General features: G+C 45.8%; 1 protein-coding gene and 1 long non-coding RNA gene across 12 annotated transcripts in view, besides 1 other annotated feature; one reads left to right on the forward strand and one right to left on the reverse strand.

Annotated features, from left to right (window-relative positions):
* Window positions 1-24641, forward strand: part of Tnrc6a (trinucleotide repeat containing 6a) — a 164196-nt gene that overhangs the window by 44344 nt on the left and 95211 nt on the right. The gene's annotated exons all lie outside the window — the stretch shown is intronic.
* Window positions 152-22794, reverse strand: Gm39084. 2 transcript variants are annotated; one of them, XR_003946873.1, is made up of 4 exons: window positions 22669-22794; window positions 3086-3196; window positions 1008-1088; window positions 152-688 (listed from the first exon to the last, which is right to left on the reverse strand). It is a non-coding gene; the product is annotated as a predicted gene, 39084 (long non-coding RNA). The 2 variants fall into 2 exon arrangements; XR_001778285.2 differs by lacking the exon at window positions 22669-22794 and adding an exon at window positions 6812-8982.
* Window positions 21250-24423: an enhancer, noted in NCBI's record as "VISTA enhancer mm1484". NCBI's record gives its function as "enhancer in: limb[6/6] | eye[6/6] | heart[6/6] | facial mesenchyme[5/6]" and the evidence as "EXISTENCE:transgenic organism evidence [ECO:0001131][PMID:17130149]".

A 24641-nucleotide genomic window follows, 5' to 3' on the forward strand; every position in this document is an offset into this window, starting at 1 on the left:
TTCCAAGGAACTCGATATCCTCTTCTGGCCTTCATAGGAACTGCATGCATGTATTCAGGCAAAACACTCATGCACACATTTTAAAAAATGATCAAATACAAATCAAAATGTGGTTTTCTCTTCTCTTCTTTCTCTGTCTCTTCCCTTCTCTTCTTTCTCTGCACGATTGCCCACTTCTTTTTCTCTCCCTCTTCTACCTGCCTCCCCTTCCCCATGGCAAGTTCCCTGGCTTTGGTCCTTGGGGCCAGTGAACTCAGCCACCCTAGAACAGCTTCCCAATAAACCTGTCTTTAATATGATCTTAAAAAAATAAAATAAAAATGTGTTTATTCTGGTAATTATTTGTGTTTTTCTTGAAATACATGTTAATTTAATTGTTAAAAGTTTCCCAGAACATTGTCTTTCTATTTTGTATTCCTAGTGAAATGTGTTTGAGCTGCCTCTTTTTTTCTGTTTATTCAACTCAAGATTTAGCTTTCTTTGGATTTATGTTTATTTCTAATAATGTGTACGCATGGATGTAAGTAGACTCAAATGTGGGTCTTCTGTGAGAGCCACAAGTGTTCTTCACTTCTGACCCCTGAGTCTCCAGTTCCCCTTCTCTTTCATTTCATTACTTCTTTATTTCTTGAATCATGCCTAGAAAGTGAATTACGCTCCAGGACAGCCAGGGATATACAGAGAAACCCTGTCTCGAAAAACCAAAAAGAAAAAAAAAAAAAAGAAAAGAAAAGAAAGTGAATTATGATTTCTGCTTCAGAGATCTTTAAGAGTTTCTTTGCAGACTGTTAATATCCTTTATTACTATAAAAATTCTACAGGACCATAAAAGATGTGTTCACCATTTGGTGTTATAGCACTTGACACAAAACTGCAAAGTTGATCTTTAAACATATCTCCATTCAGAGTGAATACAATCCACAACCGGGATGTAGCTCAGTCACTGAGGAAGCTAGAAGCCCTGGGCCCCATCCTCAGTACCACATAAATGGTGAGGTGGTACATACCTGTCATCTCAGTACTTGAGAGGTGGAGACAGGGGGATCAAGGTCAGTCAGGCAACAACGGTTGTGGTGGTGGTCCCAGCACTTGGGAAGCAGAGGTAGAAGGATCTGTGAGTTCAAGGCCAGCCAACCTTGTCTTGGAAAAATAAGTCCAAAGTCAACCTTAGCTATTCGAGGTCACCTTTGACTATATACCCATTTGAAGATAGCCTGGAGTGTACAATAAATACCCTGCTACAAAGTGATTAAGTAAGACAGACAGACAGACTGACTGACCTTTGGATCCTCCATATCTTTCTTTTTAAGTTCCTTACTGACTCTAGGCTAAGAGTTGGTCCTTAGAGTCTGCGGGACAGTGTGTTCTTGCTTTCGGCTTCCCTGGAGCTCCGCACTCTTTGTCTTGGACCCAATGTCACCTGACACTGAGATCAGGAACCTAGTAGCTCCCAGTTATCTTTGTTCTGCTATACCCTCCTTAGACATTTAATCCCAGTCTTTGGCATATTCCTCTGTTTCCAAGCAAAAGCTAAAGTTTTACTTTAAAAATTATTATATATTTTTTAATTTATTTTAGGTGTGTGTGTGTAAATGTGCAGAGAACAACTTATGGGACTCAGTTCTTTCCTTCTACCATGTGGGTCCCGTCTCAGGGAGAGAACTCAGCTAACTGTCCAGCTGGGCGTCAAGAGCCCTCATCTGGTCAGCCCTCGAGTTTCTATTGTCTCTTTCTCTTTGCTTTTTTTTTTTTTTTTTTCGAGACAGGGTTTCTCTGTGTAGCCCTGGCTGTCCTGGAACTCACTCTGAAGACCAGGCTGGCCTCGAACTCAGAAATCTGGCTGCCTCTGCCTCCCAAGTGCTGGGATTAAAGGTGTGTGCCACCACACCTGGCTCTTGTCTCTTTGCTTTTTTTAAGAATTGCTCTTCCAACTATTTTTTTCCAATTGTGTGTGGGTGCTTTGCCTATACATAGTCTATGCACCATGTGGGTACCTGGTACCCAGGGAGGCCTAAAGAGGATGCCAGGTCACCTAGAACTAGAGTTACAGATGATTGTCAGTCATCTTAATCACTGAGCCATCCCTCTACCCTGACCCTTGGATTTTGTTGTTATTGTTGATGGTTGGTTGTTTAAAATTTTTATTTTCATGTGTGTGTCTGTAGATGTGTGTGTGTGCGTGTGTGAGAGCGTGCGTGCGTGCATATATGCTGGTGATGTTAGAGATAAAAACAGATCTCTGAAAGCTGGAGCTACAGGCAGATGTGAGGCCCCTGGTGTGCTTACTGGAACCTGAGCTCAGGTCCTCTGTGAGAGTAAGACGTGTTCTTACTCCTGTGCCACATCTCTAGCCCTATGAACTCAGGATTTTACTTTTTTGAGCCAATCTAAATTTTCTTCTCTTTAAATTAATTCTTTTGGGATTTTAATTTCCAAGCTCATTGATGAAGACTTCAAGTATGACTTGATATAATTTGGTCATCTTGTATTCTTTAACATGTCCTATGATCTGATACAAACACTGCTAGCTCCTCTGTGCTGTTAATTTGTGTGTGCCGTTTTAATCTTCATTTCTAGATGGATTTTTATCCTTTTAGAAAATTTAAATTGGTTTCCAGAATCGTCAGTTTCTGAATGTATCTACTGACCCACAGATGTGGAAAGAAATGGCTGAGCTTGCTGGTTCGCTGCATTTCATTTGTCTTTACATCAGAGACAGGTGGAGAAGCAGCAAAGAGAAAGAGGGGAGGAGGTCCTGGACTCGGCTTCTGCAGTTGAGTTAACCCTTGTTCCTGGTAGGCTTGGCCCTGGGTGTTCCTTCCCTTTCGTATCCGGTGATCCTACCCTCCAACTGCTGACCAGGGGTGTTGAGGAAGTAGACTGCAGGGTGTCTCTGCCTGACAGGCCACAGCTGGGTGATTTTCCTTGGGTTCTCTTCTATCTGCTCTCTTTCATGGAAGGCAATGTGATAGCAAGTACCCTCTCTACTAAATAGTGCCAGACCTAGGTGCCTCTCAGCTCTCTCTTGGGCCTAGACATGAGCAAGGGGATGCTAGTCTCCCCACCCTCTGGCTCCTCTCCTCACCTGCTTCTCTCCAAGTTGCAGGATGCTGTTGGTATTTCCAGAGTGGCCACCTTTGCCTTCTGTATTAGTTGCTTTTTCCTATCACCGTGACAACATACCTGAAAGAAACACCTGAAGGAAGGAAGGGGGCATCATTTGGGCTCATGGTTTGAGAGGAAACAGTCCATTGTGGAAGCAAAGGCTCGATGGCTGGAATAGCTCGTAGATGAGAAGGCTGGTTCCATTCAGTCAGCAGCGAGGAGTCAGCCATGCTGGAGCCTGCACAGGACTAGAATCCAGTAGGCCTGCCCTCCAGTGACCCACCTCCTCTGGCTATGTCTCCTCATGTCTCCACCACCTCCCCAGTTGCATCAACATCTGGGGACTAAATTTCTCTTTAATTGAGAAATTCAATGGATAGAAATTTGTCTTAAGATAATGATAGCCAAAGTGCCTAATGACTCCTCCTCAGGAATTGTGGTTAGTGCTTGGCTTATAGGAGCAAGCACAAATGATCTAAGTAGCCAAGACTTGAGAACTGCTGGAGAAAGTTATACAGTAGAACCTATGCAGCCACCAGTGGTATGTGCACTGGTTAAGGAAGCCTTCCCTTATTTGCATAAAGCAGAACATAGGTATGCTGCACTCAAACAAGCATATTCACATGCCAGAATTCTGCAAAAATACAGACTGTGCTGGGGCAAATAATTATCACCAGTGTCGTGTCCCCAAACGGCATTGAATTCGTATGAAATTAATTTGCCAGTGAAGCACTTAGAAGAGAGTGTGAGATGGCCAATGATCCCAGTGTGGTCTGAGCCATTTGGCCAGAGAAAAGTAGAAGAACTGTTTTATTTAGTCCATTGGAAAAAGAGAAGAGATGGGAGGGAGGGAGAGGCTTGGTCAAGCTTGATGGTTGACTGTGAGAACTCGCAGTGTTCAGAAAAGCCACTGCCATCAGAGTGACCAGTTATGACAATGAAGGATGCATTGTTAAAGTGAGCATGGGACAGAGATGCACCAGACATAGGCAACTGTACTTCATTCCCCAGTGTTGATGACGAGTGACCCTGAAAACCTAATGTGACCAGGGCAAATAAGCCAAGCCACAGCACTGATGGCTTCTATTAGGGATCAGTTATCCAGTCTCTAGTCTCTGGATCAGGGGAAAACCAGATACAGCAGGACCCAAGGGCTCCATCATAAACCAGACAACATGAACTACTAAACACAGCCTCCCCTCCACACAACCACAGCTGACTAAGATGATTATCAGACAAGATATTCCATGGACTAAGAGGTTACTGCCTAGAAATGACCAAGGAGAAGTGTTGCCTTTGAACTGTTGAGGGATTTGTCCATCTCAGGCCTGCCAAGTTCCCTCTTTCTTGAAGGAGATATCAATGGAAGCAGGGAGCTGTTGTCAGAAGACATGTGGCCATGGTGCCTGGCCAACAACCGTCCCATAAGAATGGGTTGTGAGAATTCCTGAAAAGGATTTAAGGTCTTATAGAGATCTGCGAGCAGGCAAAGTCTTACATCAGAGAAAAAGTGTTGGACCAGGGTAAGGGTGGTAAACAGAAATACCAAGAAGCCAAGGGAAGAAGACACTTCCCAGATGGAATAGTGCATATACTTAGATTGTACTATAACCTGGAAGTTTGGAGGGCCTTCTAATGGGGATAAGAAGCCAACATAAAGTATGTGTGTTTCTGTATGATAGAGGTGTGCACATATGTATGTGTCTTAGGGTCTTAGTGCTGTGAAGAAACACCAAGGAAAACATTCAATTGGAAACGACTCACAGTTTCAGAGGACTAGTTCATTATCATCGTGGTGGGAAACATGGCAGTGTGCAGACAGACTTGGTGCTGGAGGAGCCAAGAGTTCTACATCTTCCTCCGCAGGCAGCAGAAGGGGACTGAGTTCCACACCGGGAGGGATGTGAGCATATACATAAGACCTCAGAGCCCACCTTCACAGTGACACACTTCTCAAGGCCACACGTCCTAAGAGTGCCACTCCCCATGGGCTTATGGGGGCTAGTTACATTTAAACTACCACAGTATGTGTATATGTTTCTGGATATGGAGTGCTTATGTGTAGGTGTGTGTGTGCATGTGTTCATCTGTTTGGATATACGTGGCCGTGTACGCATGTATATAAACGCCAGCATGTATATAAACGCCAGAAGTTAATGTCAAGCATTGCCCCCCTCAGCGTATCTACTTTGTCTTCTGAGACCCTGGGACCTGGAGCTTCTTGATCAGGCTAAGCAGGCTGGCCAGTGAGCTCCAGGAATCTGCCCATCCCCACTGTGTCAGTGCAGGATTATAAGCATACAACACCGTGTTTATTTTTAACATACACACTCTGCCATCTCCCTAGCGCCCCCCTCCCCAGCATACGTTTTAAAACATTTATTTTCCATTCAATTCACTTTGGGTGGAAAGCTATGATGGGATTGTACTGAAGACACAGCAAATCTCAATCAAATTGGAATCTTTGTGAGCGTTCCTGAGAAACGTAATGTGAAAAGAACAGTGCGGAGGGAGGGAGGGGTACACCTGGAATGAGCCCCAGCTCCAGCATCGACTCACTGACATACCTTGATCTTTCAATTCACTTGTACTAAACCAAAGCCAGTCCAAAACTTAATGGCTTAAAACTGCACTGCTCCTAATTGCTTGTGCGTCTGTAGGTCAGCAAGGTGGTTTCTCTGGGCTAGGACTTCTTCATACATGTATGGTCAACTGTAGGCTGGAGACAGCAACTCTGCTAATTCAGGTTGGCCTCTGTTGATGTCCAGGCCCCAGCTGGACTCAGACTTCACTCTAACACGCATCTCCTCCTGAAAAGCTAGCCTGGCCTTGGGTATGTGGCTGTGGTCAGGTTCCCAAAGAGCAGATGAAAGTGTGTGTGTGGTCCCTTGCATCCCAGGCTTGGAACCAACCCACCATCTCCCCTCTTTATTCCCAGTCCATGCACACAACAAGGCAAGGAAAGAGAGAAAACAGAGATTTCCCTTTCATTGAGAGAAGCTTCTGTCACTTTGCAGAATGACAGCCATGTGACCAGAAAGGAAGGATGGAGAACTCCAGTCATTCTGCCACCCACATATGAGCAAGCTCCTGAGACCTCTGCAGTCCTCGGTGGCTTTGTCTATAGGATAGAGACAATATTTCCCATCCCAGAACTGTGATGACTCAGTGACTCTGCTTCTAACATGGAGGCTGTCACTCTAGATCTTTGTCTTAGTTATGATTTTATTGCTGTGAAGGGACCCCATGACCTCAACGACTCTTATAAAGGAAAACCCTTAATTGGGGCTGGCTTACAGTTTAGTCCACTAAAGTCAGAGGTTTAGTCCATTATTGTCATGGGGGAAGCACGGTGGCATGAAGGCAGACATGATGCTGGAGAAGGAGCTGAGAGTCCCACATCTGGATCATCAGGCAGCAGGAAAAGATAGTAACACATTGGCCAGGCTTGAGCATCTGAGACCTCAAAGCCCACCCCTTAGTGACACACTTCCTCCAACAAAGCAACACCCACTCCAACAAGGCCAGGCCTTCTAATGATAATTCCCTAGGCACCTATGGGAGCCATTTTTAATTCAAACCACCAGAGTTCTCTTATTCATGTATTTCTTCTTTTGCTTTTAGATGAACATTTTACTCTTAGGACTGGACTCAGTACCGATACTACCATCACTTTATACCGTCTTGAGTACTGCACTCCCCTTACCTGCATCAACAAGTTCTGGGCAGGACAGGAGGATTTTCTTCTGCACCTGTTCTTTTAGTCTTTGTCCTCAAGCTCAGCCACAATCTGTGTGTTTCCGAGATTGACATGGGGAAGGAAATTGCAATTGCTCAGTGCAGTTAACAAGGCCTCTGTGACTCATCTTCCTCCCGGGGTACTCTGACTCCACAGTGGGTGGAATGGCCTGGAGGGAACCTTGTGAGGCCTTCTCTCTGACGTCACTAATTCTGTGCCTTTCCCTGGGAACACTCCTTCATCTGTCTCCATGACTGTAGTTGGGTGCACTGAGGTGCAGTGGTCTCTGGGTCCTGCGTCTCTCTCTCTCTCTCTCTCTCTCTCACACACACACACACACACACACACACACACACACACACACCACCTTCTGAGGAGAGGTCATTCTTTGCTCTTCCTTCAGGTCAGCAGTGACTTTGGGTAGAGACACCCCTGGAGACTAGACAGCACTAGTGCCTTGGTAAGCCCCACTCCCTCTCCACACATTTTAGTCCTGATTAGTGGAGAAATTTACAGTTTGTTTTCACACCTTCTCTCTGTGACTTGCCAGCTTCCATTTATAGCAGAGTCTCCAAAATTTTCTCTATGAGGAGAGTATCAGCCAGACGTCAATGATCCTGCAGTTTTTCATAGTTTTTGTTTCCACAGTTTTCCTCGGGGCCCTGATACTAGCTTCACACTTTCTTACGGTACTATATGTTTCCTTCTGAACCACACTGGGAAAAAATGTTCAGAGCAGAAGACCCAGTTGTAGTGTACTCAAGTAGGGTGCACATAGCCCTGGGTCCAGTCCCCAGCACCACATAAACCGGGCAAGGTGGCCTACACCTGCAATCCCAGCACTTAGGAAGTGGAGACGGGAGGATCTGAAGTCCAAGCTTGGCTACATATTGAGTTCAAGGCCAGCATGGCCTGCCTAAGACCCTGTCTCAGAAACAACAGTAGACAGCTGGGCTTGGTGCCTCCTGCCCTTGGGAGGTTGCGGCAGGAGGACCATGAGTTTAAGACTAGCCTGGACCACACAGAGAGAACCCATCTCTGAGTAAACGACCAGTAAATAGTTACCTCCCTCCCATTAGATTTCTCAGCAGTTTGATGAGCCGGCCCTTGTCTGCCGCAGGAAACATCCATTTCTCCCCTGTCTGGTACCCCAGCGTCTCACTAAAGTGCCGTTAGGTTCAGACATTCTGCTGTCCTCTGTGGGGAAGGACTGGTTACCAGTGACTCATAGTCATGCTCTGCCAGAGAGTGCCATTCTCCACAGTGGCAGCTGAGGAGGTGGTGGAGTGCTGGATGTAGTTGTGGGGTAATAGGAGCAGCCCCAGTCCCAGTGCAGCTCAGGGGCAGAGCCGAGGCAAGAGTACTGAGGATACTGAGCCCCTAACGGAGGCCCAGTATTAGGTTTCAACCCCCTTAGCCCCTGAGTGCATTCAGTTCTCACCATGACCGTGAGGAGGCAGATGCTGTTTTCTAGCGTCTACATTTTACAGATGATGACGTTGAGTCTTAATGAGGGAACGAGAAAGCCAGTGCTTCCCAGGTGGAAGTTTTCAGGGCTGGGGCACAAGGTTCGCCCTGACTGCCAGGACCACAGTATCCCGGACTATTCCTCCCACAGGGGTCTCCTGAGTGTAGAGAGAAGGGAATACTGCTATACTGCTTCAGCAGCCTGTGTGTACCTGAAGGGGATTCTGGTACAGTGGTCTCTGGGTCCTGCGTCTCTCTCTCTCTTGAGGCAGCTTGAATATTTAAATGATGTTTCAGCCATGTACAAATCTGCTTCTCTGCCATCTATCTGCATTCCCCAGAAATATAATAAAATTCCCGTCTCTGCTCCATCTCCAAACACCAGCCCCCAGCCCCACCAGTGACATCTGAAGTCCTGTACACTGAAGAAACAAGATTCAGATGGAAAAGTGCTGGCACAAGGTTGAGCAGGGTTCTCTAATAAAGACACCGTGCATCACACATCAGCTGCTGCTGTTACTATGGTGACAGCCACAATTTCTCCCAGACAGCTTGGGTCTGCAGGGAGGGTGGACCCTGGGGGAACAAGTGTATTTCTCCAACCTGTCAGACCCTGTCACCTTTCCTGTTTCCCTCACCTCTCCCACCCCCACCAGCCCCCACACTTCCTTCCATGGGCTGACAGGGGCCCATGGCACCCCCAGGCCATCATAATTAGCATCTGGCTGGGAGCCCAGAGTTCTGGCAGCACATTCCTCACTTCCCTTGCCAGCCAATCTCCTTTCCCCAGCATCCCTTCAACAGCACTGCAGCAGCTGTGTGCAGACAGCCTCAGCACCAAGGTCACCGCAGCGCCAGCAATGACGAAGCATCCCCTTCCTCCCTGGGTGGCACGGCATCAGATGATGCCTCGATGTTGTCTGAGCCGTTTGCAAGTTACCACCTTACGGTTCTGGAAAAGGAAGCTACCCTTAGGAGGATGGGGAAGGCTCAACTCTGAGTTCTTGGGGGGTTTAAGAGAGTTTTTCACCTGGCTGAGAGTCACCAATTAGGTTTCGGGGGGAGGGGCAAGATCAAGTTGTAAGATATCCGAGAAGGTCGAGGAAGTGATCAGAAAGTTCAAGCGTCACTATGCCTTGGAGTTTAAGAGACTAAAGATGGCGGTGGCAATCACAGCCAAAGAGAGCTGGTTGTTATGGTGACAACAGCGAGGACGTTTACGGAAACTGTGTTCCGGGAACCTTACCGAGCACTTTTACAAGCGTTATGGCGTAGAGTCCTCACACTGACTGCGCATGTAGAAACTGCATGGAGCTACTCTGTTCATTTTCCAGAAGGGAAACAAGGCTGGGGAAAAGTTAGCTCTCCCTCCCTAGCAAGAAATCAGATAGGCCCTAGGAACATGCTCTACACGAAGATTCCCTTAGAGTCTTCCAAATCCAGTGTTATTTACTAATGAGTACACAAAATGCAGGAAGAAAAAAATGTTGAGAGACATAAACTTGGTTTCCAGTACCAGACTGAAGCCTTACGAGAAGAACTGAAACGGCCATAAAAGAAACAAGGGATACTTGAGTTGGAGGAAGAACTCCACAGTGAAATCGCATCAGGAAGTCATTGGGACCTCTCTTTGACTGTGATCCTGGCGTTGTGCTTATGTAGGAAAATATTATTTCTAGGTGATACAGGTCAGACTATCTAGGGGAGATATACAAAGCCTTTAAATTACTGGTACATATGATGGTGTATTACAGACCAATTCAGGCACATACATCCTGTATAGCAAGTTGAGCAAAATATTGACAATGATTGAATCTAGGAAGGTTGAAATGATGGACCATGGTGGAGGACTGATGGGAGCATGACCATGAATCCCAGAATAACTAGTCTGTATTCCAGATAATAGTATCAATATCAAAAGCTTGGACGTGGAGCCAGTCAGATGGTCGGACTGCTCAACCTGCTGACTTCCGTCTGTTCCTCAAACTCATGTAAAGGTGAAAAGAGAAAACTAACTCCACAGCACAGCACCGTCACACCACACACACACACACACACACACACACACACACAAATAATAAAAATAAATAAATAAATACTCAAAGGCCGGATACCCCTGAAGGGTAAGTTCACCATCAGATTATTAATTCTATATTGTCATATCGGCTGTCCGAGCATTTTTCTCTCAGCTTTCTGCATGGATGAAAATGTTCCTAAAAAAGAAAACGAGTGAGGAAAAGCAGCTAGGAAAAACAGGTTTGGTGGCCAAAGCTCAAGGTCACACAGCTGGTGTCTCAGAATGAACTCACAGCTCAGCTCTTCCCAGAGAGAGGTCTACACTCACCCAGGGGTGCCTGCTCTGTGTGGAGAGGAGCCTCGGGTTGTAGCAGTAGCAAAAGGGAAGATGGGGGAGGGGCAAACAGCAAATTCATTCAAAGCTCCCCAAAGCCCTGATATCAGGGCTTTTATAAATGCTCACTTTCCAATGGAAGACAATCTCAAGCCTGATGTTTTGTAAACTTTTTATTTCCAACTTACGATTCAAACTTCCTAGGGCACAGTGTTGCTTGGCTACAGAGCACACGCTTAGAGAACCTAAGGCCCTGGGTTTAATTGCTTGGCACTGAATAATAAAATAAATAAATGTAGTATTATTCCAGACCTTAGTCTGGAGCTCCTTAGAAAGTGGCCTGGAGAGGGACTGAGCACAGATTTCAGATGAAAGTGGGGTGTCCCTCCCCCACTACTGCAACTGAATTACGCAGAAACGCAAAGTCCTCAAAGTATTGATTGAAAAGGATGATGAGACTTCATAAACCAACCCTGGCAAGCGTTTTTTATTCTCTTAAAATACCCACCCCACCCTGCACGCATACAGTCACTGTACTCTTAGATCCGCACAAGCATGTGAAAACAGTTTCCTCATGCAGGGCCACAAGGATGCTAATGGAAGGGAAGCTAACACAACCCAATTTCTTCTACTGATACTACCTACTCCATGCAGTTTTCTGAGTCTCCCAAGAGGAAAAAGGAAGCAAAGAATCAGCAAGTCTGCAGGTAGACACACAAGGACACGCCCAGAAACACGTGGGAACACACACACACACACATGATTTATTAGAATGGGCAGAAGTGTACAGAGAGATGGTTTTGCATCCAAGAAACATCACTTTTCAGCAGAGGTCATCACAAAAAGCCACCAATGTTCAAGATACAGAGAGCAACTGAGCCAGGGGTGCCAACCCCAGAGGATACATCTGCAGTACAGCCTCTTCCCCTGAGGCCCAGGGAACATCTCAGAAGAAGAGGCAGAAAGATAGAGTCGAGGACCATGAAGGCTGTAGTTGGATTGTGTCTATTAGAAATGACGGAGTTGGGCTGGTGAGATGGCTCAGCAGATAAGAGCACTGACTGTTCTTCCAAAGGTCATGAGTTCAAATCCCAGCAACCACATGGTGGCTCACAACCATCTGTAATGAGATCTGACACCCTTTTTTGGAGTGTCTGAAGTCAGCTACAGTGTACTTACATATTAGTAAATAAATAAATAAGAAAATTACCCATTCTTAAAAAAAAGAAAAGAAAAGAAATGACGGGTTCTCAGTCGAGACACCACAACACTATGGCTGCCTAAGCAAGACCTGAGCACTGAGAAAAATACTAGACATGCTAAAGTAGAAGGGAGCCAAAGAGGCCCAGGAGCTAATGACTGAGAGGGGAATTGGTCCTCCTCAGAGGCAAATCCCCTCATTGTTTATCCAATACCATGTGGTCAGCCCTGAAATCACATACAGAGAAGCAATACTAAACAGATTCAACAGGTTGTATTTATATATTCATGCACGTGTAACAATAATAAAGAAAGAGAAAGTAAGAGGGGAGGGGGAGATGGGAAGGAGGAAAGAGAAGGGGCCCAGGATAGAATTATGTTTTAATTAAAAATTTAAAATTACTAAGAAAACCAGGTGGATTCAGCCTCTGCTTTTCATATAAACCAGGGAGGAAGAGGAGGAGGGAGAACGGGGGGGGGGTCCGTTCGGGTTCTGTACATGAAGTCTGGGAACTCGCACCATCTGCTGCCTGAGCTCTGGGGGCCTCTGCTTCACCGTCCACTGGACATTGTGTTACTTCCTGTCCCAGAGCTCAGGACGACAGGCCACCCTCAGCTTTTCTCGCCTGATCACCTGGCCTAATGGAACTGTGCATTAGGAGCAAATCAAATAGGAGAGGCTGGCAGCCGTTCAGACATTAGATGCTTCCGGGAAGGACATTTCATTTAGATAATGTCTCCCAACTCGGGCATGTGTCCACAGGATGTGAACACTCAACAGTGGTCTGCGCTCCTCTCTCCATCCTTGGCTCTCAGTGGTTCATCTTCCCACTCCCCTCTCTGCAGGCAGTGACCTCCTTTTTGTACCAGTGGAGACACACCGGGTGCCTGAGGGCTTTTTTTTTAATGTACTCAGTCATTATTTTCTCTACCAGATCCCTTCACAGAATCCATGACACCCTTCCAGATGCTGCGTCCCCCTTGGTCTTCTTTTTCGTCTCTTGTCTCTTTCCCATCCCTTATAGATTCCTAGTTTCTACACTCTGCAAGCCTTCTTTTCTTTCTGCATTCACTGGGATGGCTTTAAAACTGACCGTCGCATCACTGCCTTCTTACTGTGAGGTGACATCAGTTCCAAGGTCCTCCATTGTTGTCCACTCAGCTCCTGAATATCACCTAGTAGCCCGCTGATTCTTTAAATTCTTATTTCCATCCTGAGAATTGAGCCTAGTACCTTGCACATGCAATCACTGTATCACTGAGCTACAACTCCAGACCTTTAAACAAATGGTTTGTTCATGCTTTGTTTGTTTATTGAAACAGGTCTTACCACATAGCCTTAGAACTCACGATGTAGACCTGGCTGGACTTGAATTCACAGAGATCTGCCTGTCTTTGCTTTCTGAGTGCTCGGATTAAAGACTATATGCCCAGTCCTGAGTTTTGTTTGTTTTGTTGTTTGTTTCTCAGGTTTTTTTTTTCTTGTTTTTGTTTTCTGTTTGGTTATTTGGTTGGTTGGTTAGTTAGTTCTTTTTAAAGTTAAGGTCTCACTAAGTTGTCCAGGCTGGTCTTAAACTCTCTCTGTAGGTCAGCATGGTCCTCACACTTCTGATCCTTTTCCCACTGCCTCCTAAGTAGCTAGGATGGTGGGCCTGTGCCCATGTGGATTCCTTAAATTCAATATAAGCTATTAGCTTTCACTAGGTCTGTTCTCCTTCCAACTTCCTTTCTGACATGAAAAGCACTAGGATCCACCAGCCACCCAACCTTGAGCCTGGGAGTTTGACCCTCAAGTGTTCCCTTGCCGTGACTCACCCATGTCCTGTCAGTCACAGACTGAGGAGTCTGCCTGTAAGTCACCTGTGAACTATGAGGCTTTGGTTTTTGTGCTTTTAGCTCTTTCGTGGCCTCGGCTCATCTCTGCCATACTGCTGACTTCAAGGGGCCTGAGACTTTTCTGTTCTATTTACCATTTTATTGCTGATATATAAACATGATGCCAGGCTGGCGGTCAGGTACTCCACGTGTATTTGTTGAATTAATAATGCCTTGCCTGTCAGCTCCTGCGTAGGACTGATGGTGCCTCTTCCATCGTCCCTTTCACACTCACCGTTCAGGCCTACTTTCTGACTTTGTGCTTAGAGTTGTATGGATGGCAGTGTCCTTGACTTTTTCTTTCTTTCTTTTTTCTGAAACAGGGTCTCTCTAAATAGCCTGGCTGGCCTGGGAGTTGATTTGTATACTGGGATGGTCTCCAACTCACAGAGATCCACCTGCTTCTGCCTCCTGAGTGTTTGAATTAAAAGTGTGCTCCACTATACCTGGATCATTGTTCTTTTTTTGAGTCAGAGCCTCACTCTGTAGCTTTGGCTGGCCTGGAACTCGTTATGTAGATCAGGCTGGCCTTGAACTCATAGAGCCCTGCCTGCCTCCTGAGTATTGGGATTAAAGTGTGCACCACCACTCCAGGCATGTCTCTCCCAGTGATTACTTTCTGTTATTCATGCCCTTTATAAAGTCTCTGCCCCTTGAATGTAGGAGAGAGTGAACCACTTCCCATTAACAGAGTCAGCCCAAATGAGGAGAATCCGTGTCCCTCCTTGGTGATAAGATTCTGCTTTCATCCTGGCTCTCTTTGAGACAACGCCTCTGTTCATCTGTAATGTATGGAGAGGGCCATGTGTCAAGGAACAGAGGAAGAGTCTACAGCCAGCAAACTGAAAGGAGGTCTGCCAACGTTTATGAGTTAGGCTGGAGGAAAATCTCCTAGATCCAAGCTAGGAGGTGAGACCACAGGCCTGACACATACCTGGCCACAACCTTGGGAGAAGATGGAATGACACATGTTTGATGTCTTAAGCTATTGAATTCTGGGGTAACTTGTTATATAGCAATGGATCACTGTATAACAATTGTGTATCGTATAATATAATATACAGTTTATTGCTATAAAAGCTAAGCTTTCTGATACTCCATGGCAAACTGTGGCACATGCACACAATGAAATACTGGAAGATAATTAGAAGACACCACTTCTATGAAAAGGTCTTCAGGACAGTGGAGTTTGTTTTGTGTTTGGTGCTAGGGATCGGTCCAGACCTTTACACACATTACACATCCTAAGCTCATGCTATGCCCTTGCCTTTGTGTAGCTTACTGAAGGTAAATTTTGATTCCCAGAACCTGGGGAGATAAATGGATTTTTTTAACTTCCTGTTCTGAAATCTGTAATTTTCTTCTATTAATGAGATAGGACATCTTCTAATGGTATGGATATGTAAATACTTAATTTATCCCCCCATCCCTAACTTCCTTGTCTCAGGACAGATTCTCACTAAGTAGTTTAGACTAGCCTGGAACTCCTTGTAGCTAAGGATGACCTCAAACTTTTGATTCTCCCGTCTAGCCCCATAAATGTGGGATTTAAGGTTTGCACAGTTATCTTTTCATCTATCAGTAATCCAGCTGTTACCAGTAATCCAGCTGTTACCAGTAATCCAGCTGTTACCAGTAATCCAGCTGTTACCAGTAATCCAGCTGTTACCAGTAATCCAGCTGTTAGATGGAAGATGGGTGAGAAGGAGTCTGTATTAGACTTGGGTGCAGCTTTTATCTTTGGAGCTTAGAAAGCTTGCAAGTTACTGAACACTCAATTTGTGGGGCAAGAGAGATGGCTCAGTGGATAATGGTACATGCCACCAACCCTAAGGATTTAAGTTCTATCCTTAGGACCCACAAGGTAGAAAGAGAGAACAGATTTCTAAAAGTTGTTCTCCAACCTCTACACTCCTGCCATGGCATGAACATAGACATACATACATACATACATACATACATACATACATACATAAACATACATACATACATACATACATACATACATACATACATACTGGGATGTTGCTTAGCGGTAGAGCATTTGCTTAGTCAGGGTTAGGACTTTTCTGAGTGACAACCCAGCCCCACTCAGCCCTTAAAATGGTTCAATTAATTTTTTATTATATTTGTTTACTTTATGTTATGGGTATACAAGTATTTTGCTTGTATGTATGTATATGTACCATATGAGTACTCGATGGCCAAAAGAGGGTGTTGGATCCCCTGGAACTGGAGTAACAGATAGATGGTTGTGAACCTTGGGTTCTGAACTGGGAACTGATCCTGGGTCCTCTTCAAGAGCAACAAGTGCCTGTACACACTGACCCATCTCTCCACGTCCATGATTGAATTAATTTAACTAGCCAACTACTGTCAGATACATACTGTCATCCCAGTACTCACCGATAGGATTATTATCCTTGAGATGAATCCCTAAAGATTAAGTTACTGGGTCAAAGGGACCCAGCTGCTGAAATGTATTGCCAAATCCCTGTGTGCTTAGCCTGTGCCATACTGTGATTTTTACCCACCAACATGTGAAAGTACCTCTGTCTATCTCTAGGGAATAGGATAGTGACATATTTTGATGGGGCATTCAACTGTAGATGCTGTGGAAAGGAGCTGGGGAGCTCTAGTTTGGGGAAGCTGGGCAGGACCCATGAGGTCTCCCAGATGTGCTTGGCTAATGAGTTTCAGTGGGAAGTGCTTCAGTAAGACCCCAGCAGGACAGAGGAGGCAGCCTTTAATTTGGTCACATAAGGAGCACTTCATGGAAAGAAATTTTCCAAAGAGAGGATGAAGTGAAAGAAACCCAAGAGGATATGAGGCTAAGAACGTGGGCTCTTGTAGCCAGATGGGGTTGGAGAAGCCAAGAGGAGCAGTGGCCTCTCTAGCAGACTGAGGTACAGACTAAGATACAGAAGGCCATGAGGGTAGCAGAGGCATCTTTAATGTAGGTAGAACCCATAGCTATGGGGCATAGAATATATGTCAAACCTGCTCCCCTCCCTCCTATCCTCCAGGGTTACTATTTGTCAAAACCAATAGGAAGCCATACAGCCCTTTGAACTCAGGACCTCTCAGATTCCCAAGACATAGGGCTTATGATATCCACTAAGTGTTCTGTAAATGTACCACTAAGTTTAATCCTTCTGATAATCCTTACATGGCAAAGATAAACGGAAGGCACAGGGAGATTGATGAGTTTGACTAAAGTCTCGCTGTGATTTTGGAGGCCCCAAAGCTCCATATTCGTAAGGACCGAGGGGGCGAGCCTAAGGTTGTTGTATAATACTATTCTTGCGGGGGGGGGGGGGCAAGAAAGGAACATATGACAAGCTAAAATATCAATTCTACCAAAAACTTGGTGACCAATGAGTTTTATTGGCATTATTTACAGGAATATAGGTGAGGGGTTACTTAAAAGAGCACAAATGACAGCTGCATCACCAAGGCACACTGCAACATAGGTAACAGCTTATAAAAGCTAGAAACCTGAGGTGTATCACATAAACTGCAAGGCAGTTCAACAGGTTGGGGAATGTAAGATCACTGTTCATTTGCTGTGAAGAGACACTATGACCAAGGCAACTCTTTAAAAACAAAGTATTTTACTGGAGCTTGCTTACAGTTTCAGAGGTTTAGTCCTTATTGTGTCAGGGAGCATGGTGACACACAGGCAGACATGGGACTGAAGAAGTAGCTGGGAGTTCTACATCTGCATCCACAGGCAGCAGGGAGAGAGAGCCGCTTAGACTGGCTGAGGATTTTGAAACCCCCCCAAGCCCACCCTCAGCGACACACTTCCTCCAACAAGGCCACTCCTCCTAATCCCTTTCAAGTAGTGCCACTCCCTGGTGACCAAGCCTTCAAATCTATGAGCCTATGGAAGACATTCTTATTAAAATCATCACAGAGAGTGTCCTTTCCAAGTAGCTCAGTTACTCCTGAGCCTCTTCCAGGAAGTTTGGTTGCCCTCAGAGTGTCTCTCTATAGTTCTTACAGTTTACATAAGCTTGGGGGGTGGGGTTGGGCAGGCATTAGAGAATCCAGTCAGTTTCAGGAACTTCCTGATGCTATTTTGAGTTGTTTACTCCTGATCTTTTAAAGCTTCCCTGCAAGAAGGAGTGTTCCATAGCCCCTTAGAGCAGTAGTTCTCAACCTGTGAGTCATGACCCCTTTGGAGGTCAAATAACCCTTTCACAGGGGTCGCATTTCAGATATCCTGCATATCAGATATTTACATTATGATTCGTAATAGTAGCAAATTTATGTTTTGCTTCCATACGTGATTACAGTTATGAAGTAGCAATAAAAATAATCCCGTGGTTGGGGATCACCCCAACATGCAGAACTGTACTAAAGGGTCGTAGTGTTCGGAAGGTTGTGAGAACCACTGCCTTACAGCATCCTGTTGTTTCACTGACCTCTAACAGCATCCTGTGTCTTAAAGAGAGCTTCCCCCTTGGATGGGAGGTTTTAAACATCGAGGAAACTGTTGCACAGCAGAGGTCAAGGAGCCTATGTGCTCAGGGCAAACACTATAAAGTAGTGGAGCTTCCTGGCCCCACCTGCAGCCTTTATGCCAACCGAGGCAGCAGCTCAGGTAACATCCAGTGTGAGAGTGACTTCTTCAGCTCTCCAGCCTCTGGGACACACCCTCATCCTGAGAGAGGGGAACAGTTGCTGAGAACTAAAACTCTAGAGGCCCACCCAGCCCCTCACCGACTGCAGCACTCTGGAAAGCAGGCTCTGCACCTCGTCTGGGCAGCACAGTAGAGCTGACTCTGGTAGCTTGGTGCAGGTAAGCCAGCCCCAAGGGCTTGAGAGAAGAGCTGGCCCTGTTCCTTGCTGGCTGAGGCATTGAGCTAGCCAGTGCAGTGCGGGAGAGCTTGCCCTGGTGGTGTGGGTCAGGGAGAGGTAGAGGGCTGATCAACTCAGCTATATTCTAGGCCCAGATCTAGGACTTTGAGTTGGTTCACCCCAACATCCACCTCATCTATGAACTGCTGGAGCACATGAAGGGGCCCATCCTGCAGATCCAAAGCTGCAGGATCTCGATGGCACAGGGCAACAACCAGATAACTGAGAGGAGTCCCGGTGACGATCCAGTGTTGATAATGTAACAGAGGCTAAAGGCCTCAAACCAGACCAATGACTTCTTGCAATGAACATTTGCAAGTAAAGAAGAGAGAAAGGAAGAAAGAGAAGAAGGAAGAAAGTGAGGTCTGGAGGCCCTGGTTCGTAGCCTGGCTCTGCCACATCTTTTATTAATTACTTTTCTATTACTGTGATAAAACACCATGGCCAAGACAACTTATAAAAGGAACGGTTTATTTGGACTTACAGTTCCTGAGGGATAGGAGTCCACCATGATGGAGAAACATGGCAGCGGGCAGTGGGCATGGTGGTATGCACAGGATGCTGAGAGCTCACATCTTGAACCACAAGCAGGAAACAGAATGAACAAAGGATTTCGTGCTAGTCTTTTTTTTTTCTTTTAAATTTATTTATTCTATGTATATGAGCACACTAGTGTGTAAGACACACCAGAAGAGGGCACCAGATCCCTTGACAGATGGTTGTGATCTACCACATGGTTGCTGGGAATTGAACTCAGGACCTTTGGAAGATCAGTCAGTGCTCTTAACCTCTGAGCCATCTCTCCAGCCCCGTGCAAGTCTTTAAACCCCCAAAGCCCATGCCCAATGACATACTCCCTCCACAGACAGCACCACCATCTGAGGACCAAGTGTTCAAACCCACGAGGCTACGGGGACATTCTCACTTAGACCACCACACCTCCACTTAACTTCCTGATGCCCCTTTAATACTCAAGCCATGCAGTTTATGCTTTTCCTTCTAAGCTTGCTATGCTTGTTCAAAACGCTCTTCCTATAACTTAACCAAAGAACAGAGTCTCTGGGGGGCTTTTCTGAGACTTCCTTTGTCAATGCAAATAATGTAAATCTCTTTACCTTAGCCTCAGGTAGATTCTTTGGACAAGGGCAAAAAGCAGCTACATTCTTCACCAAAATAACACAGAAATAGTCTCCAGGCCACACACTAAAATTCTTCTCCACTGAAACCTCTTGGGCCAGGTTTGCAGAGTTCAGATTACTCTCAGCAACAAAGTCTTCCATAGGATAGCCCATTAAGCCCCACTTAAAGCATTCTACCACTTTCCAAAGTCCCCAAATCCACATTTCTCCAAACAAAAGCATGGTCAGGCCTATCACAGCAATACCCCAGTCCCTGACACCAGGCATACACAAACCATTACAACACCCAAACTGGAATTTTGTTTTGTTTTGTGTTTCAAGACAGGATTTCTCTGTGTAGGCTTGGCTGTTCTGGAACTCAGCATATTTTCTAGGCTGGCCTGCAACTCATTGAGATTTCACCTGCCTCTGCCGCTCAAGTGCTGGGACTAAAGGTGTGCACCACCACTGCCCGGCTCCAAACTGGAATTTTATGTGATTTTCCTATATCATCAAACAGCATGTTAATTATTTTCTCTTTCTGTTAAATTTTAATTTCCCCTTTTCTCTTTTCACATTTTAACTTAAAAATGCTTTTCATTTTATTTTATTTTATTTTATTTTACTTTACATCTTTTTTCAATAGTATGAGAATGGGAAACCGTTCTTAGTCTGTGGGCCACACAAAAACAGGTGTACATGTGATCTGTCTATGCCATTACTGGGCATTTACCCTAAGGATTTTAGGTCAGCATGCCATAGAGATACTTACACATTCATGTTTATTATGCTTATCTATATTTATCCACAACCACCAGGAAATGGAACCAGCTTAGGTGTCTGTCATCAGATAAATGGATAAAGAAAATGTGGTACATTTACACTGTGGGGCTTTATTCAGCCATAAAGAAGAGTGAAAACATGCATTTGCAGGGCAATGAGTGGGACTGAGACTCAGCAGTGAAAGAAGAACGACATCGGCTCTTGTATGTGGGTCTTAGATTTGAAACGATATTTGTCTGTTTGGTTTCGTAGGAAGAGATCTTTAGGGAAGTTGGTAATGGAGAGGGTAGTGGGATACACTGTGCTGGTTAGTTTGTCAGCTTGACACAAGCTGGAGTCACCTAGGGAGAGGGGACTTCTATTGAATATGTTCCCATCAAATTGAGCTATAGGCAAGCCTGTGGTACATTTTCTTGATTAATGTTGGGTGGGGGAGGGCTCTAGCTCACCACAGACAGCGCCACCCCAGGGCAGGTGGTCCTGAGTTGTATAAGAAAGCAAGGCTGAGCAAACCTTAGGGAGCAAGCCAGTAAGCAGCATCCCTCCATGGCGTCTGCTTTAGTTCCTGCCTCCAGGTTCCTGCCTTGGTTTACTTTGAAGGACTGTGATCAGGACGCGTAAGCCAAATAAACCCTTTCCTCCCCAAGTTCCTTTGAGTCGGAGTGTTCCACCATAGCAATAGGAAGCAAACGAACATATACATGGGATAGGAACGCAAGTAATGGGTTAACTGAGACAGTTCTCAAAGGGGAAATACAGTGGTGGGCGGCAGTGAGGGAGCACAGGAGAGGGAGGTGGGGATGGGGAACAAATGAGAGCAGAGAGCGATGACATGTACGGATGAGGATGCCACGAGGAAACCCATCGCTTCATATGTTAACCTAAAAAGTAATGATTTTATCAAGACAGATAACCCTGGTGGGTGTCTTTTGGCAGTCAGCCAGAAGGGGCTGGCCCCAGGTCCATGGCAGGCACAGGTCCTGGCAGGGCACAGACTGGTTTGGCCCCAGGTCCATGACAGGCACAGGTCCTGGCAGGGCACAGACTGATTTCCTCACTGCTTCCTCTGAGTCAGATATGGGAGCAAACTCTACCCCTTCAATTAGATTTTTTTAAAAAAAGATTTATTTATTTTATGTATGTGAGTATACTGTTGCTCTCTTCAGACACACCACAAGAGGGCATCAGATCTCATTACAGGTGGTTGTGAGCCACCATGAGGTTGCTGGGAATCGAACTCAGGACCTCCTGGAAGAGCAGTCAAGTGTCCTCAACCACTGAGCCGTCTCTCCAGCCCTCAATTAGAAATTAATCCCCCTTGTTCCCTGTGTGCTCCGGCCTTTGCTTCCTCGGCTCCTCTGGCTTCTCTTCACCTCTCCCAAAGACCCAACTTGTTCCCACCTTGGGACTGAAAAGAAGGACCCTTCTTTCTGTACCGAAAGCTGTGTGCCCTGGTATCATCTTTGTCTCTTTCTTGCTACTCTTTCTATGCTCGATATAGTGCCTATTATACATTAGGTGCTCATTAACTGCACACTGAATTTAACCTGTCATAACAATCATTCAGGATAGTGATTCATCAAACGACAGGGGGGGTCACACTGTACAATGAATCTGTAGTTCAAACATTGCAAAGTACACTAAATTCTGGTGCCACTACCAACTATAGATGACCTTATAAGAGCCACTCCATCTCTGGCTGTCTCCTGTTTCCTCACTGGTAAAAGTATCATAATAATGATTGCTATGAGGACCGAATGAGTTTAAAAACTCTAAAGTAGGTAGAACCTGGCCTACAACAGACACAACATAAATGTTTCGTCATGGTCAGAATTCAGTTGCCAGCTCTGAGAGTCTGAGGAGGCCTGAAGGTGGAGTTACAAAAGGGCTTTTTCCTCCACCCCCAGGCTCCTGTTGCCCCAGGTACACTGCTAAGGTCAAGTAACCCATTCATGGAGCCCTTGACGTCGAGGGTACTCGGAAGAGAGGCCACTCAAAGTTTCTCGAGAAAGCTGGGGCCTCTCTAGCGAGGAGATGAGGCCTCCGTGGCTTGGTGGGGGTTAAGTCCAAGCACAGTGTGTTTATTTTCCCTCTGTCTGGAAAGGCCTCTCTGGTCTCCATGGCAACATGATTTCCTGTCCTGGTTTTTCCCTTGGAGGAGTTACCTGCTAAATCCAGAGGCTGAATACAGGGTAGAGGCCAACATGGGGGCTGCTCTCTTCAACCACCTCCCCCACAGGAGCTGAGTGGCTAGCCTGGCCAGGGGCCATGTCACAAGAGCCTTTGTTTACGACTGCAGACATCCAACTTCGGGTGACGTCATGGAATCCAGTCTGGAATCCTTGCTACGCCCCGTTTTCTTTCTTTCTTCCTTTTGGAGGGCTTTGTTACTGAGGCCGAGGACAGGCTCAGACACAGTCTCTGAGGCCATACCCTGGGTCTGGAAACTTCCCTAGCAATCATTCCTCCAGTTATCGGTTATTTAGTTCATTCAGCAAACATTTGCATAGTGGATTAAACACCAAAACTGTTCTAGGGCCAGTGAAACAGAACTGAATAGCCTGGTCTTGTAGCCTTAGTGAACGGAGACATGTGTAAATGACTAGACACTGCAGTATGGCCGAGGCCTTGACACAGGCCCCTGCAGTGCTGGTGTGGGATTGTAGTGAGCAGCAAAATCACTTACATCTACCTACATTCTGATTTGGCTCCTAGACTCAGTAACCTTAAACAGAGTCTGCCCTGAGCCTCCATCTTCTCGTCTATAAAATGGGGACAGCAGTGAGATTCTTATAGGAGAGGTGGCATACAGCACAGTGACTAAAAGTCTTCATTTTGCCATGAGTAGGCTCAGTTCTTAGCTTTCCATGAACCAGCTGTATGTCTATTACTTATTATTATTATTACTATTATTATTTAACCTTTTTTATTTACAGTCCAGTCGTTATCCCCCTACCAGTCTGCCCTCTGACTGTTCCTCATCCCATTCCTCCTCTCCCATCTCCAAGAGGATGTCCCCACCACACCTCCACCCGAGTTGTGTGTCTTGCAGCAAGCTTCTTATCCTGTCTGCCAGAAGTTGCCTTAACTTGGCATCCTGGGTGGTGGTAGCACACGCCTTTAATTCAAGCACTTGGGAAGCAGAGGTAGACGGATCTTTAAGTTTGAGGTCAACCTGGTCTACAGGGTGAGTACCAGGACAAACAGGGTTACACAAAGATACCCTGTCTCTAAACAAACAAGCAGACAGAAGATAAACTTGGCCCCTACTGTGGTACTTGTCAACCATGCTGCCTCAGGACCTCCTGCTAGCCTAGAGAGGGAATCTCCTAAAGAAGTAGAGGGCGGTGGGCAGCAGACCTTCAATAAAGATTGGAGCATCTGTGCAATTAGCTGTTTTCGTATCTATATCGATATCGATATATATATAGATATATTTATGTGTGCATGCATGTGCATGTGGTACGTGTGTTGGGGAGATATGCTTACACATGCACGTATGTGTGGAGGTCAGAAGACAACCTTAGGTGTCGTCTTCAGGACCCATCTATCTCCTTTGAGAGACTTCTTAGTCTGGAGCTCACCACTTAGGTCAGACTGGAATCTGTCTGTCTCCGCCTCCCCAGCCTGAGATTACGGCTATGGTCCCCACAGCCGGCATTTTTATATGGCTTCTGGGAATCAGACTCAGGTCCTCCCTCAGGCTTTCACAGCAAACACACTACCTCATGGGCCACCCTCCCAGCCCCCTCAGTTACCTTTGCGTGCCATTATTGGGTCGTTTTTTTGTTTTTTGTTTTTTGTTTTTTTTTGGTTGCTGCTACTAAGGAGAGGATTGTGCTGTTTCATTTTGATAGACATCTGACTTGAGTCCCGTGCATGCTAAGCCAGCTCTCTACCACTGAGATATACGCCAGCCCTAATTACTTGTTTAATGCCTGGACTACCCTGCTTGATGTAAGAGGTCACATGTGCCTCAATGGTTGGAATTAGAGGTCAGTGGAGTATGAACGATGGAATAAATTGCAGATGGAGTCAGCCCATGCCTGTTGGCCCATGCCATGTGGTGGCTATTGCCTGTTACCTCAACAGTTCAGAGGCTGAGGCAGGAGGATTACTGAGCGTTTGAGGGCATGCT

The sequence above is a fragment of the Mus musculus genome, chromosome 7, assembly GCF_000001635.26.
Source record: "Mus musculus strain C57BL/6J chromosome 7, GRCm38.p6 C57BL/6J".
Taxonomy (NCBI): Eukaryota; Metazoa; Chordata; class Mammalia; order Rodentia; family Muridae; genus Mus; species Mus musculus.